This window comes from Passer domesticus, chromosome 1 (genome assembly GCF_036417665.1).
Source record: "Passer domesticus isolate bPasDom1 chromosome 1, bPasDom1.hap1, whole genome shotgun sequence".
Taxonomy (NCBI): Eukaryota; Metazoa; Chordata; class Aves; order Passeriformes; family Passeridae; genus Passer; species Passer domesticus.
The window spans coordinates 121,973,756-121,982,127 of record NC_087474.1 but is presented as its reverse complement, the minus strand read 5'-3'; the positions used below and the strand labels follow the sequence as shown (position 1 = coordinate 121,982,127).

Here is an 8,372-nt window from a genome sequence, read left to right as displayed (position 1 = left end):
GCATGTGCCAGCTTAGAGATTAGATTTACAACTTTGTAGGTTTTAGTAAATTGCAGAGGAGAAAGACAAGCACAGACTGGTTGAACATGCCAGAGAAACAAGCTGTAACAACCATGAGACACTTTTTATCACCTCAGAATGAATGTATTTCATTTACAACTTGAAAGAAGAAGGAACTCGGCACACAGTTACACTCTGCAGGCAGCACCCAAAGGAGATGTCTGCCTTAGGTCAGTGGTACCTGCCAATCACATGTTTTTCCTCATTGGCTGAACAGATGGCCTGCTGCTAATCCTTGCAGCGCCAGTGAAAACAGCACATGAGCTGCAGCCATGTCTCAGGATAGAGACACACTAAATATAAGGACTATGGCTCCAGGTGGGTTATTAATAGATTATTTCTCCCAGCTGTATAGAGGGCTGCCAGATTTTTGCCAACACCCGCTTGCTATTGTTGACATCTTTTTTTCAAGCTAAAAAATATGTCTAACCCAACATTTTTTTTTTCTACCAAGAGTCCAAAGTTTTGACAATTCAGCATTGCAGATACAAAGCAGATATAACACATCTGCCACACAGCACCTCTTGTGAGAAGAGCTGCTGTGGTCACACTTCTGTCCTCTTTTCAGAAAAATCTAATAAATGCTAAGGAGAAAAACTAAGAATAATAAGGCTTGACAATGGCACTAGAAGCCATTGCATTGTACAGTAAACTCTGTTACAGAAAGCTGTAGCATAAGCTCCAGTAATAAGCTGACTTTGTCAGAGCTGCTGCTGAGGCTTAGGAAAACAGTTTTTTTTTCTTTTCCTGTTCTCCAGTCAGGCTTACCATCAGCAGCACTGGCTATCTCAGCATTTCCTTTTTTTCTCCAAAAAGCTGCTGTTCTGACCTTACCTTTTTTTGAGAGGATGAAGGAGAAGAACACTCCTTCTACACTTCCAGGTGTACAGACCTTGAACAGACAAAAGCTGTTGGCACAAAGCAACAGAGACTGATGGTGAAAGTAGGAGATGCTGTAGGCTCAAAGAGTGGCTGGAGACGCTTCAGCTTTCAACAGAGAAGGGAATGTACATGAGATGGAGACACGTGTCCCTGCTCCCTAAAGTAATACTATTTTAACCCCAGATGCAATATTTCTCAAGGCTACAAACACTACTGCACAGCCCTTTCTATTCCTGTTTTTGCATAGCACTTCACTTCCAATTTTCTGGCACTACAGCATTGTTCCTTTATTCTAGGGGGGAAATAGAAGGATATTTATTACAATAACATGTTAGTTTATATTTCTGTCAAAAAGACCACTCCTATTGCAGATAAGTGATGTGTGCTTCCTTCACTGAGCTTGTAAAACCTAATTTCAAAGAGGTCATGAAGCAATCAGAAGGTTGCCTGTTATAACATATGCACAACTGTGGCATATTAGCTTTGTCCAATCCTTTGGGCCAGAATCTGATTAATTTAAAAGAAAAATGATCCAAGTGATCTATGATCTATCAAATGATTTATGACCTAGAAGTCAGATAAGTCTATATCGGCTGCAGGAAGCAGGCTTTACTTGTTAAAAAGAATACTCACAAAGTAATGTTTTCCCACCATGACACACACAATAAAATGAAGATAAAACAAGAGGAGAAAACAAAGACAGATGAAGCAGTAAAAATCCAGTTCACAATGGGCCAATCATGCTATAATTCCTCAGGACAAACATCTAATGAAGTACTCCACATCTTCACACACTGAAAAATCACTTCTGTTTCCATGCAAGGAGGTCTCTTCAATGAGGCCTCTTCAACCCTCCACAATTAGACAGGAGAGGACAAAAATTACTTGATCAATTTGTGAATTAGAGAAGTGTGCTCACTTTCCTAACCTTCTAAGCATGTTTTGTTTGGGTAAACTTTTAAAGCATTTTCTTCTATACATGTTAAATACTTGTGCAGACATGCAGGAGCCAGGTGACGTACAGAATGCTGAAAGGTTAAATGGCAGGTGTGCAAAACACTTCTGTAATTTGGAGAATATGTGATAGACAATGATACATTGTTCTTATTACAAGAAAGAAAGAAGAGAAAAACATTCTCACGACCCAGCTGTCTGTAGTTTTAGTGTGAGGATGACTCATCTGCATTAATTTTCTAGTATTAAACTATTGAGCATTCTTATTCTTTGTGATCCAGGAAATTGATGACTTTTATTCCTGCATGCTGATGTGCTTTTCACTTTTCACTCTGTTCACACATCAATAAAGTCATGTAAACATAGAAACTTCAAGTGAAGCTGCATTGCCAGAAGTTAATGGACAAGAACTGATGTGACCAAAAATAGCTAAATGAGAATTGTTTTGCACACCTGACTCCTAAAAGATAGATGCTTGCCAAAAACTAGGCGCACAGCATTTTTACAGTCATTACCTTCAGCAAGATCCAGAGAATCAACCAGCATAAATAAGGCACCATGGGTTGCTCCAAGCTGATGACACAGGATGGGTTTGTTCTGGTTGCTGAGAATTTCCTTCTGCTGTCATAGTGGTGACAGGCACACAAGACAGGCTCCTGTAAAACTTTACAATTCTTTCCTTTCTCAAAACTTTCCCTTGCAATGCAATGAAGTTCTTTCATACACAGAGTGCCTCATGCAACTCACACGGGTGAAAATATTCAGATGTGCCCAAGTGTTTGAAGATGAGGGATAAGAGCACATGTGAATCTTGGTAGCTTACCCACCACCCTCTGACAAGGTGGTCTACAATACCACTGTGCACTTGTCAATGGTGTAACAAGCAAAGTTTCCATTACACTATTGTGTAGTATATGTATAATTGTATATGACACTATTGTACAGGTCCTTTCTCAAACACTTCTGAGTGTGCTGAACAGAACAGACTCCAACCAGATGCTTTTTGCACTCTGTTGAAGACCCCCCTGTACTATGAAAGCTGCTAATTTCTTCCTACCCTCTGCTGTATGTATCTCATTCAAGAGATATGAATCAATGCCCAGACTTTCCCTCTTAACCTAGGAGAGTTGTTGGATGGAGTACCACCCCTTACACACCTTGTCTGTACACATGAAGAACCCTGCAGAGGTGTGAGACATGACTGTCCCTTACAGAAATAGTAACTTTGTGTTAATGTTTTGCCTTTATTGCATAGGAGAACAAGTGAATTTTATATATATATATATATAATACATTAATTATATTCAGGAACAATATATTGTTTGCAATCTTTAACACGGCACATTGGGCTCACTATTTTGATTCCTCTGCTAGAGATTCTATTACCTTGCCTGGCACAAATGTCATGTGTACTCTCATAGTTCCTTAAATACCCCTTGGAATCTGTGTTAAAAAAAAAAAATCACTACTATATTTCTCGCCTCTTTGCATTTCTGCTAATTCAGTAGATGCATACTTTCAACCAGTATGCCTAACTCCAAGGTTACAGAAAAGTTATAGGGAAATATTTTTTACTGTAGCCTCTCAACAGCCTGGGAAATGAATAGTAAAACCAGACTGAAATTTATGATGAAGCCGACGTTTCCTACAGACAAATGACTATGTTGCTGTAGTATCAAAATTTTGACTGAAAATAGCAATCCATCTTATTTTAGCCAGACTCCAGGCTGAATGGAAGGTGATAAACTCTTGCAAGTGGTGGAATTAGGCAAAAAATAGTCTGCTATAAAAAAAAAAAAAAGGCCACTGATGACCTGATGCATATTCTGAACAAGAGATCACATTGGGCACCAAACTGAAACCATGAATTATTATTTTCTGCTTACAGAAAGGTACTGAAACAATATTGAAAGCAGGAACTAGAAGTGAGAGGACCACAACCCTGTGCATACCTGCACTCAGGTTCAGACAGAGTACTGTGGCACTCCTGGGTTAAGCAAAATGTATGCTAAAGGGCTGGGAGAAATATGCTGGGGAAAGAAGACTACAGCATTTTGGGTGATTTCCTTGAAATAGGGACCCCTGGCAGAAGAAAAGTCTAAGCAAGAATTTGCATATCTAAGCAAGAATTCAGGACGTTACCCCACTAGACATAGGGGCACATGCTGAGGAGCAACTCTGTGTCTTAAAACTGACAGCTGGAAATGCACACTAAGACCTGCTGATCCAGTTTCCAAGGGTTTACTTGAACTTTTGGACTGAGCTTGGAAGGGTGAAGATGGAAGAATACCATACTTGGCCTAGGTAAGAGAATGCACAGTTCACCAGTGTTTCCAGTGCTGGGACAGTTTGGGGTTTGAGCAGAAGCATCATTGTGGACAACTGAGGCAGCTTCATGCAAGCAAAACCTGATGTGCTGACTGGTAGCTTGTAGGATCACTGTACAGGCTTTTGAAGCCTTGTGGTGGTTTAACCCCAGCTGGCAAACAAGCACCATGCTGCTGCTCGCTCACCTTCCCCCATGGAATGGAGAGAAATGGAAGAGTAAAAGTGAGAGAACTCAAGGTTTGAGGTAAAGACAGTTTAATAAGAAAAGCAAAAGCTGCTCATGCAAGCAAAGCAAAACAATGGATTAATTCACCATTTCCCTTTGGCATGCAGGTGTTCAGCCATCCCCAGGAAAGTTGGGCTCCATCATGCATAACAGGTCCTTGGGAAGACAGACAGCATCACTCTGAATATCTCCCCTTATTTCACCTTCTCCCCCCCAGCTCTATAAGCTGAGCATGATGCCATATGGTGTGGGATACCCCCTTGGTCAGTTGGGGTCACCTGTCCTGGCTGTGTCTTGTCCAGACTCCTTGTGCACCCCCAGCCTTCTCACTGGTGGGATGGAGGGAGGAGCAGAAGAAGCCTTGGTGCTGTGCAAGCCCTGCTCAACAGCAATGAAAACATCCCTGTTTTCAGCACAAATCAAATCATAGCCTCATGCTAGTCACTGTAAAGAAAACAAATTCAATCCCAGACAACACCAGCACATGCCCTCATTAAGCAAGTTGCATTTTAAAAGCTTCAAGCCTTGTTCTGTTTATCTTGCAAGACCTTTGGCTTCTGTTTCTCTATAAAATGGGTAGAGCCATATGTACCATCATCAGTAATGTGCTTTGAAACCACTGTGGAAAAGGTGAATATGTTTATTCCAGAGGCCCGATGCTAGGCACAAAAGGAGTGGCAAGTGAGACATGCCACAAACAGGCAGAGCAGAAGCAGGAAATACTGAATGCCACAGGACTGAAGTTACAAACACTCTTTTAAAAGAGGAACTGGTTAAAATAAGGACGAATTCTAACTCTCAGCTCTGAAGCAAACATCAGATTCAAATAAACTATCAAAGTAACAGATTTTTCAAAATGGTGTGGAGATTTCTATGCTAGAGATCAGGAGCTGTGCCAGATTTCTTATCACTGTGAGTAAGCAATGTGCAAGAACACAAATTTGTTAGATTAAATCTCCAAGTCCCACATGTTTGGTAATCCACAGAATGACATTAATGCATGTATTTATTACAGACTTGATGACACAGAGTGTGCACAGGGCTTAGGGAGCTTTCAGCATAAAGACATGCAAATGCTGTTACTTGGACTGTAACAGCAGTTCTGGGATTTACGCTTGTGTTTTGAAGAAACCAACACGGTTTTTTCTTTTTATGGTATGAAGGAAGACCCATTTTAAAAGAAAAATTCTATGGAAGAAGCATAAATCAGTGGCACAGTGACAACTGTCCTGAAGTCAACCTCCCTCCCCCTCCCCCTCCCCCTAAATACTGAGATACTGGCTAGGCATAATTTAAAGTGTATCCTCTAAATGGAAAATACAGAGACCCTAGAAAAATTAAGTTAGCAGTAGACCAGCTCTAAGCCAGCTCTACATTGGCTGTCTTGATCTCCTCACACAAAAAAAAAAACTGATTATTTTTGTTTTCTTGTTGTCTGTTAGCAGATATGACTGTTTGGGATCATTTCTGGCCAGGAGTGGTATGTCTACGAGCTTCACCACGGTATGGCTGGAAAACCTCACTCAGCAAATAAATGCACTGAGATTTTTTTCTTCTCAGAAACATAAAAGTTTAAGCCCATAGCTTCTGAAACACTTGGGCTGTGGGGGTTTCAGTTTTTGGTTTCTCTAGCTGTACTGAAGGCACTTGAGAAGGTAGTTCATGTTCAGACTCATATGTTTATTATTTCTTATCAGTAAAACAGTCTCACTACTCTGAGTTTGGCAGCTTTTCATTAGAAGACACAAAATGGCTAACTATCTCTTGTTACAAGGTCTTTTAAGACTAAACTATCTAATTAAGAACTGACACCTAGATTATTTTCCCTTTTAACCCAATAACTGATCCCAAAGGACCCGCAATGAGGACTTTTCTGCCCAATTACAAAACATCACCCAAACCCACGAAGAAGAAGGAAGAAGAAGCATGAAGAAGAAACCCAGGATGATACCCTGTGCTCTCGATCTTGCTTCCATTCACAACATACTGAAAATCCCAAAACCTAAATTTCTCACCAAGTGATACACCTACACTACTCTCTATAATCTATTTCACACTTTAGGGGATTCTAGTATGTCTAGGACACGTTCTCCATGAATGAGGGTCACAGTCAGTGCTGGTCAGGGTCATGGCACCCCAGAGCAGAGAGAGAAATATTCCTGGTGCCCTGGGCTTCCACATTGGGCCTTTAGTTTCAAGTGTTATTCCCAGCCAGACTCTTGCTGTCTCAGGAAAAGCTGAGCCCTTTCTGCAGCACAGGTGGGCCCCTGTGGGGACACGCTTCATCCTGTCCTCCCAGCCAGGGATTAGATCCCCTGTAAAAGATCATACATGTGAAAAACACCAATCACTTGTTTTTGAAATTTTAAAAGTTTAATAGTAATAAAATGGTTATAAAAATAGTAATATAATTAGAATAATAAAATTTGAACATTTGAGATTAGGACAATATGACACATTAAATACAAAGAGATACGGACGTCCGGGTACCTTTTTCTGGGCAACACAAGCCCGAAAAAGGACACCTGTTAACAGAGGATTAACCCTTAAAACAATCGCCTGTTGCATATTCATACATCTCATACATGATGCATAAATTCCATTCAAACACAGGATTCTGTCTGGTCACTGTCAACTTCTTCCTCTTAATCCTTATGCCATCTTCCAGTCTGAGCGAGGTGGGAAGAAGTTAGTTTTCTGCTGATAAGGGAGCAATAAATTCCCTTTCTCTGAAAGATTTAGGTGTCCTGTGGCTCCTATCTGGTGCGAGTCCTTTCTTAAACAAATATCTTGCATAGCATAGTTTCTATTTTAACATTATGTTATAACCTAAAACTATATTTAATACACTACTTAAGAAAATTAATATAGCATAACTTTCTAGCATAATACAATATTAATTTTAATACTTGCGAAAAGCCAATCATAAAATACACATTTTTCAGAGTACACGTATACACAGGTAATGTGTGTGGGTCAGGGCAACCCCAGACGCAAACAGAGGCTGGGCAGAGAACGGACTGAGGGCAGCTCTGAGGACTTGGGGCTGACACGAAGCTCAACATGACCCGGCAATGCGCCCTCACAGCCCAGAAAGCCAACCAGGCCTGGGCTGCATTCATGGCAGGGGCGTTGGAATCAGATTATCTGGAAGGTCCCTTCCAACCCATCCTATGGCTATATGACATGTGCAGATACACACAAGCCCACACATTCATATTTATGTGCGCTAAACACGCGCAGTCAGAACCCTGACTGCGCGCATGCGCGGGCGGGGTGGGCTGTCCCTCGCAGGCCGCCGTCGCGGTCACGTGAGCGGCGTCACATGACGGCGGCAGCGCCGGGGCCGGCGGGTGCGCGCTCTGCCCGGGCCGCCCGCGGCCTCCTCCCGCTCTGCTTCCCTCCCTGCTTCCCTCCTTCCCTCCCTCCTTCCCTGCTTCCTTCCCTCCGGCTCTGCACGGCCTCCGCCGCCGGAACGCCTCTGCGGTGAGTGGGAGCTGCGCCGGGCCGTGGCGCGGCGGTGCCGGGGTCGGGCCGTGCCGCCGCTGGCGGGCCCGGGGTGCGCAGGGCTCCGCGGCTGCCGCGGGGCCGGGGCTCGGCCGGGCCCTCGGGAGCCGGTGAGCTGGGCAGGGAGCGGCAGGACCGTGCCTGGGCTGTCCCTGTCCCGCTCTGCTTCCGCGGCTCAACTGCAGCTCCTGAAACCGCTGGTAGCGACTGTGCCCCCGGGCAGGGTTTAGTGGCTCCGGGCGGCTCAGAGAGCCTGGGAACCTTCAGCGGCCATTGAAGGACACAGCGGTGCCGCCTGTGTGCCTGTCTGCCCGTAGAAGTGGTTTCAAAGGGAGGGAATTTGTCCTCCTCTGTTTGCCCAGGATAGTTCCTGATATTTTGCTTTATTTTGTTAGAATCGTATTTTCATTCAGTC

The 8,372-nt window shown here is 43.2% G+C and overlaps 1 protein-coding gene across 1 annotated transcript in view; it reads left to right on the top strand.

Annotated features, from left to right (window-relative positions):
- The first annotated feature begins 7,798 nt into the window (after positions 1-7,798).
- The window catches only part of ATP6V1H (ATPase H+ transporting V1 subunit H), a 47,403-nt gene continuing 46,829 nt past the window's right edge, over positions 7,799-8,372 (top strand). The window contains exon 1 of the mRNA XM_064386268.1: positions 7,799-7,936. The gene's annotated coding sequence lies outside the window, so the exon portion shown is untranslated. The remainder of the gene's footprint in view (positions 7,937-8,372) is intronic.